General features: G+C 39.3%; 2 pseudogenes; both read right to left on the reverse strand.

Moving 5' to 3' along the window:
* LOC120284074 lies at nucleotides 1–841 on the reverse strand (annotated as a pseudogene).
* A 5,678-nt stretch (nucleotides 842–6,519) lies between these two features.
* Nucleotides 6,520–7,351, reverse strand: LOC120284075 (annotated as a pseudogene).
* Between the last annotated feature and the right edge of the window lie 246 nt (nucleotides 7,352–7,597).

Consider the following 7,597-nt stretch of genomic DNA (forward strand, 5'->3'; position numbering starts at 1 on the left):
TCAGTCCGAAATAAAGTGGTCATGCTTGTTGCTTATTCTCTGATGTAGAAACTTCAGTGATGAAAGCACTACCAAAGAATCACCATCTTCATAATCCATTCGGCAAATGATGCATGGATTAGTATCTCTATCTTGAACACTTTCAACTTTGTAACCAACAGAAAGCAAAGAAGAAATTGTATCAGCAGAAAGGGTTCTGCTCTCAGTTCCAACTACTTAACCTAATGCGACAGGTTCCTCATATGATAACTCATTTGGGTCAACATCTTGGCAAGCACCCCGGGAATTTTCAGCATGATGGGCCTCGTGATGTTCCACTTCCCAATCATTCAAGCCGGCAAAAAACATCAACCGAGCAGCGATCTCCCGCTCCTCCGCGCCCTACAGCTCCCTAACATGTGCTTTATCGCTATCCAACTCTGCCAGATCGACAAGATGCATGTCTTCAATGAACTCATCCTCCTCATACTCTTCTTCATACTCACTCCCCTCTTCATGATCATGAACATCAAAACCTCCCATCATCCTCATAGCTCCTCATTGAACTCAAATAGTCACTACTTATTCCATGGCTACTCATCAACATCAGGTACGCCGCCTCCTGTTCTTGGAGAGTGCCCGCAATTGCAAGATGGGCATCCACTTGGCTGAGGTTAGTGAACGGCATGCGGGTTGGCCGTGATACGGCTTGGGCAGGATCCCCATTGCCAGCGACAGCAACAACGTTGGAGTTAATGTTCTGATCGGCGGACTTAGCACCGGTGCGGACAGTGGCGTCGTTGAGTCGGGTTGAATTGTGGTCCTCATCGAAGTGAGATGTCATCCGACCACCACCACCCATGTTGCCGTTGATGATGATGATGATGATGATGCTCTTGAGAGAGAAGACAAACAGGCTTCAATCGAACGGCAAACAAAGAGAAAGAGAGGCATATATAAGTATGGTTCGGAGCTCACAACGAGAGAGAGAGAGAGAGAGAGAGAGAGAGAGAGAGAGAGAGAGAAGTATATCCATGTATTTAAATTATTAAGAATACATGCATGCATTAATTTTAGAAAAAAAAATCATGGGCCGTGGGACCAATTGCATTCTCCTTTTTTATGCATGAGAAAAGCATCATGGGCATGAAATATGCATGATATGCACTCAATTTCACAAAAAAAAAAATCATTAAAAGGTGGGACTTGGTGTATGTAGAGCATGGAGGCATCATGTTCATCATGCATACATAAAGGCTTTTCTCTTGCCATATATATATATATATATATCTATTTCCCTTATTGTGTATTTCTTGAATGAAAGATGGTGGAGTACCTTGTTAAACACTATGGGAGAAATTTTGGCCGTCCGATGATCCTTCTCCAAATTTTCTTTCTCCTTCCCCGTAAAGAACCAAGGCCTCTTCTACTCTTTGTCCTCTTCTCTTCTTTTTTCTCCTCACCTTTTTTTTTCAAACACTTTCTGTATTCTTTTTCTTCTTCTCTCCTCTTGGTTTTTTTTCGTTCCACCAAATCACCAACCCCCAAGAAAAATCCTCAATCACGTGAGAGGATTTTTTTCAAAAATTTAAATTCAAAAAATTTTTTTAATTCTTATCCGTTCTTTTAATTTAATTTTTTTAAAACTTCAAACCCCCTCTTTTTTCCCTCTCTTTTTTTATTTTTTTTTATTTTATTTATTTTTTTTAAATATAGCTCATTATTATTATTATTATTATTATTTCTTTTACTTTTATAATAATTAGGAATTTAAAATTTCATATAAACAAATGCCCCCCTTGTAGCTTCCTCACACACAACAGTTGAGGGAGGAAGGTACAAGTACTTTCAAACTACAAAAATTACCTCAACCGTCCAACAGTGGAGACCTCAACATTTAACAAAATTTGACTTGAACTTATAAATTTCTATGAGAGGTAAATGAACCCCAAACTCAATCTCCACTGTTCATATTGAAGATAATAACATTATGAACATGTACAAATATTTTCAAAAATATCCCAAAACATTTAACCATTCGATCATCAACTTGATTATAAGTAATTTCCATGATGATTATCAATGGATTTCACTGTTGAGTCAAGAATTTGTTTTGAAATTTTCCAAACTTAAAATATAAACATAACCGTTCACATAAGACATCACAATGTCTGAAAGCTTTAATAAAATTTTCAGATTAATCAGAGAAGTTATCATAGTCCGATTAAGCTTTGATCAACTCTGATTTTTGGAGGACAAATTTTCTGAATCTTAGCTTGAAGTTTAGAATTCTTTAAAAATCATCAAAACTCCAAATTTAATTTCAATCGTTCATATTAACTACTGTCATGTGTTTATGGTGTGGTTAAAATTTTATAATGATCAGAGCTGATTTGGATACCCGATGAGCTACTTGATCAAAACAGCTTTTCTATGAAAAACTGCAGATTTTGCCTTCCAACTTCATTATTTCCTTGATTGTTATCTCTTCTTTTTCTTCCCTTACTTGATCTTATAACTTCTTATAAGATTTGCATGTAATCTCTTAGAGCAAAATTCACAAGAATCATTTCAAAATTCATGGAATCATATCTTTTTTTCAATTTGACAAAGAGAAATAACATGATAGGATTTGTGTTTTGCCTCGAGAAGCATATATCATGCTTGACCAACTTGCTCAAACAAGAGCACTGGACGTTCTGTCATAGGCAAACACAATTTTTTTATTTTACAATATGCCTTCATTCAAATGGAGAAAAGAAATAAGATAATGGAACTCGTAATTTGCCTCGAGAAGCATATGTCATGCTTGACCAACTTGCTCATACAAGAGCACTGGACATTCCGTCATAGACAAACACAAATTCTTCCTTTTTTACTCCTTTTTTTCCTTTTTTTTCCTTTTTTTTGTTGGTTTTTTTTTGTTTTTGTTTTGTTTTTTGTTTTTTTGTTTTTTTGTTTTTTGTTTTTTGTTTTTTTTGTTTTTTAAGCATCTTCATATCACGCATTACATGTACATCATGGATAATATTTTTTCAAAAAACGCGCATTGATGGGTGGCATAGGTCTTTTTCCATCGGCGTCGACCAGCTGATAAGCTCCACCTTTGTAGACAACCTCTATAATGTATGGGCCTTCCCAATTTGACTTGAACTTACCCCCAACATGCTTGTTGGTGATAATTGGTCTTCTTAACACCCACACCATCTCTCCTTTCTCCAAAGTTCGAATACGAGCCGTCTTATTGTAAGCTCGAGCCATCCTTGCCTTGTAGACTTCAAGATTCTGTTGAGCCTCTAACCTCCTTTTATCTAAAGCATCAAGCTCATCTAAATGCAAACAAACTCTGTCTTCGTTTGTGAGTTCATTCTGTAAGGCAATTCTCAGAGATGGAATCTGTACTTCAAGTGGAGGAACAGCTTCTGTACCAAAAACCAACGAGTATGGTGTTGATTGAGTTGGTGTTCGATATATTGTTCGGTATACCCATAAGACTTCAGGAAGCCTTTCGTGCCAATCCCTTTGACTTTTTTAAACTGCATTATTCAACAATTTGGATAATGTTTTATTAAATGCTTCAGCAAGACCATTTGCTCTAGCATTATAGATAGAGGAATACCTCCAATCTATTTTGTGATGCTGAGCAAACCTTCCAACCTTGAAGCTTTTGAATGCTGGCCCATTGTCAGAGATGATCCTTCGAGGCATTCCAAATTTATATAGCACATGGTCTTTGAAGAATTTGATAATGTTTTCTGCCTTTACTTCCTTTAAAGGAACGACTTTCGCCCATCGTGAAAATTGTCAGTGGCAGCTAATATAAAGCGATGCCCTCTTGATGATGGAAGCTCAATAGGGCCTATTACATCAGTACCCCACATCTCAAAAGGCCATGAAGAGATTGTAGGGTGCAAAGGGTTGTGATGTTGATGAATGAAATCTGCATAAGCTTAGCACAGTTTACACCATCATGCATATTGTAGGCAATCATTGATCATACTTGGCCAATAGTACCCAATATGTTTAATCTTCAATCACATCTTGGGTCTTAACTGGTGAGCTCCACAAATACCACAATGGACTTCATGCATGACTTCTTCAGACTTCTCCCTCGATAGAAATCTTAGCAGGAGTTGATCATATGATCTTCGATAGAGAACATCATTAACAAGGGCAAACCTCATCGCCCTTTTCTTTAATTGCGTCGCCCGAGACTTTTCATCTGGGAGTTCGCCATACTTCAAATATTTAATGAAAGGCTCCCTCCAATCATCTTCAAAAACTGTCAGAACTTCTTCTTTTCTGAGCTTCTTGTTTTCTAATTCTCCGTCAAAGCATGAACTCAACACTCGCCTGTTTCGAATGGTGACTTTGATCTCCTCTTGATCTGGATCAGCCAACTCTTATGCCAATTTGGCTAAACTATATGCTTTTCCATTAATCGACCTAGAAACTCTTTCCAGCTTAACATCAGGAATTTGCTTCAATAATTCAATAACTCTCTGATGATACTGAAGGAGTTCTTGCTTATGAGTCTTGAAACTTCCTTCAACTTGATTTATAATGAGTTGTAAATCACCATATATATGTAAGCTTTGAACCTCCATATTGACTGCTAGCTCCAAACCAGCAATAAGAGCTTCATATTCTGCTTCATTGTTAGTACATGGCTTCAACAAAGAAAGAGAGTATCTCAGGATCCCACCCTCAGGAGAAATGAAGATGAGTCCAATACCAGCTCTAACTTGAGGAATGTTAGGTCTAACAACAGGTTGGATAGAAGAAGCTCCATCGAAGTACATCTTCCAACATTGTTTTCCCTCTTCAATTGCCAAAGTCTCTTCATCAGGAAGATCACATCTCAAGAGAGATTCATCAGATAAAGGATGCGCTGTGAGAAAATTTGCCAATGCTTGACCTTTGATTGCTTTTTGTGGAGTATAAGTTACGTCAAACTCCATGAGTATCAATTCCCATTTCGCTAATCTTCCAGTAAGTAGTGGTCTGGTCATCAAGTACTTGAGTGGGTATATTCTTGAGATAAGAATAACCTTATGTGAGAGCAAATAATGCCGAAGCTTCTTTACTGCAGACACTAAGGAGAGACAATGCTTCTCTATTGGTGTATATTTTTTTTCAGTACCCACCAACATTCTACTAAGGTAGTAGTATAGGGCATTCTGTTTCCCTTCTTCATTCTCTTGGGCTAGTAGAGCTCCAAGGGATCCATCCAAGGCTGTTGTGTATAAAATCAATGGCTTTCTTGTGACTGGTGCCGCTAACACTGGGGAATTCAGTAAGTAGTGCTTGATTTCTTCAAAAGCAGATTGGCATTCATCGTCCCACTTGAAGGGAGCACTCTTTTTTCACCAGCTTTGAGAACGGCTTACACCTGCCCGAAAGATTGCCGATTAACGTATAGATATAGGCAAGACGTCCTTGGAAGGACCTCAGCTGCTTCAATGTCTTTAGAGGTAACAATTTTATGATCGCTTTAATTTTGGAGGGGTCAATCTCTATTCCTTAGTGCCTCACGATGAATCCAAGGAATTTTCCAGTTAACACCCCAAATGTACATTTCATAGGGTTCATCTTCAAGTTGTATCTTCTAATACGATCGAACACCGTTCTCAAGTCGTTGCGATGTCAATCTCTTGATTGTGTCTTCACCACCAAATCATCTACATAGCATTCCACGACTTGGTGAATCAAATCATAAAAAATTTTCGTCATGGCTCTTTGATATGTTGCCCCCGGATTCTTTAGTCCAAACGGCATAACATTGTAGCAGTAGATGCCTATTGATGTCCGGAACGCAGTATGTTTTTCATCCTCTGTGTCCATCTTGATTTGGTTGTATCCAAAGAAACCATCTATGAAAGAAAACATCTCATAAGAGGAAGTGTTATCAATCATGATCTCCATAACAGGTAGTGGAAAATCATCTTTGGGACATGCTTTGTTTAAGTCCCTAAAGTCCACACATATTCTGATTTGCCCATTCTTCTTCTTGACAGGAACTATGCTGGCGATCCAATTAGGGTACTTTTCTTCCCTTATGAAACCAGCTTCAATTAGTTTCTTGGTTTCTTCAATGACGCTCTCCTCCAGATCAAACTTCATCTTTCTTGGTGCTTGTTTTACTGGTGGAAAAATTGGGTCAATGGTGAGCTTGTGCACTGCTATTTCTGTGTCAAGCCCTGGCATCCCCTTATAGCTCCATGGAAAACAATCAATATACTCTGCAAGGATGCTTTGAATGGCTTCTTTCTCTTCTTGAGCTAGTTGTGCACTTAAGAAAGTGGGTTTAGGATCGTCCTTACTTCCCAAGTTGATTTCTACCAACTCATCAATTGCTACTTGCCCTCTATCTTCAAGCTTAGGGGGTGCATCCTTCAATTTTATATCTTTTACGAGGTGGTCATCTGATACTTCTTCAGCTGGGTCTTCATCTCTTGTATTCGACCCTTCAATAGTTGACACCATGCGGCATTCATGTATTTGTTTATCTTGAAACCCAAGACCCTTCTTGCTCAAGCCTTAACCTTGCATAGCAATCTTAAAAGGGCGCCAAAGTCTCTCAAAGAGCATATGCCTGTCTTTCGAATACTTCAAACTAATTATAGCTTGCTTTATCAACTTTCTTAGCTTAGTATCTCTATCTTGAACACTTTCAACTTTGTAACCAACAAAAAGCAAAGAAGCAATTGTATCAGCAGAAAGGGTTCTGCTCTCAGTTCCAACTACTTAACCTAATGAGACAAGTTCCTCATATGATAACTCATCTGGGTCAACATCTTGCCAAGCACCCCGGGAATTTCCAGCATGATGGGCCCTGTGATGTTCCACTTCCCAATCATTCAAGCCGGCAAAGGCCATCAACCGAGCAGCGATCTCCCGCTCATCTACGTCCTACAGTGCCCTAACATGTGCTTCATCGCTATCTAACTCTGCCGGATCGACAAGATGCCTGTCTTCAACGAACTCATCCTCCTTATACTCTTCTTCATACTCACTCCCCTCCTCATGATCATGAACATCAAAACTCCCCATCGTCCTCATAGCTCCTTAATGAACTCAAATAGTCACTACTTATTCCATGACCACTCATCAACATCAGATACGCCGCCTCCTATTCTTGGAGAGTGCCCGCAAGGGCAAGATCGGAATCCACTTGGCTGAGGTTAGTAAACGGCGTGCGGGTTGGCCGCGATACGGCTTGGGCAGGATCTCCATTGCTAGTGACAGCAACAGTGTTGGAGTTAATGTTCTGATCGGCGGACTTAGCTCCGGTGCGGACAGTGGCGTCGTTGAGTCGGGTTGAATTGTGGTCCATGTCGGAGTGAGATCTCATCCGACCACCACCACCCATGTTGCTGTTGATGATGATGATGATGTTCTTGAGAGAGAAGACAAACATGCTTCGATCGGCGGGCAAATAAAGAGAGAGAGAGATGGATATATATGTATGGTTCGGAGCTCACAACGAGAGAGAGAGAGAGAGAGAGAGAGAGAGAGGTATGTCCATGCATTTAAATTATTAAGAATATCAACGTACATGCATGCATTAATTTTGGAAAAAAAATCATGGGCCTGTGGGACTCATTGCATTATCCTT

The sequence above is a fragment of the Dioscorea cayenensis genome, chromosome 19 (genome assembly GCF_009730915.1).
Source record: "Dioscorea cayenensis subsp. rotundata cultivar TDr96_F1 chromosome 19, TDr96_F1_v2_PseudoChromosome.rev07_lg8_w22 25.fasta, whole genome shotgun sequence".
Lineage (NCBI taxonomy): Eukaryota > Viridiplantae > Streptophyta > Magnoliopsida > Dioscoreales > Dioscoreaceae > Dioscorea > Dioscorea cayenensis.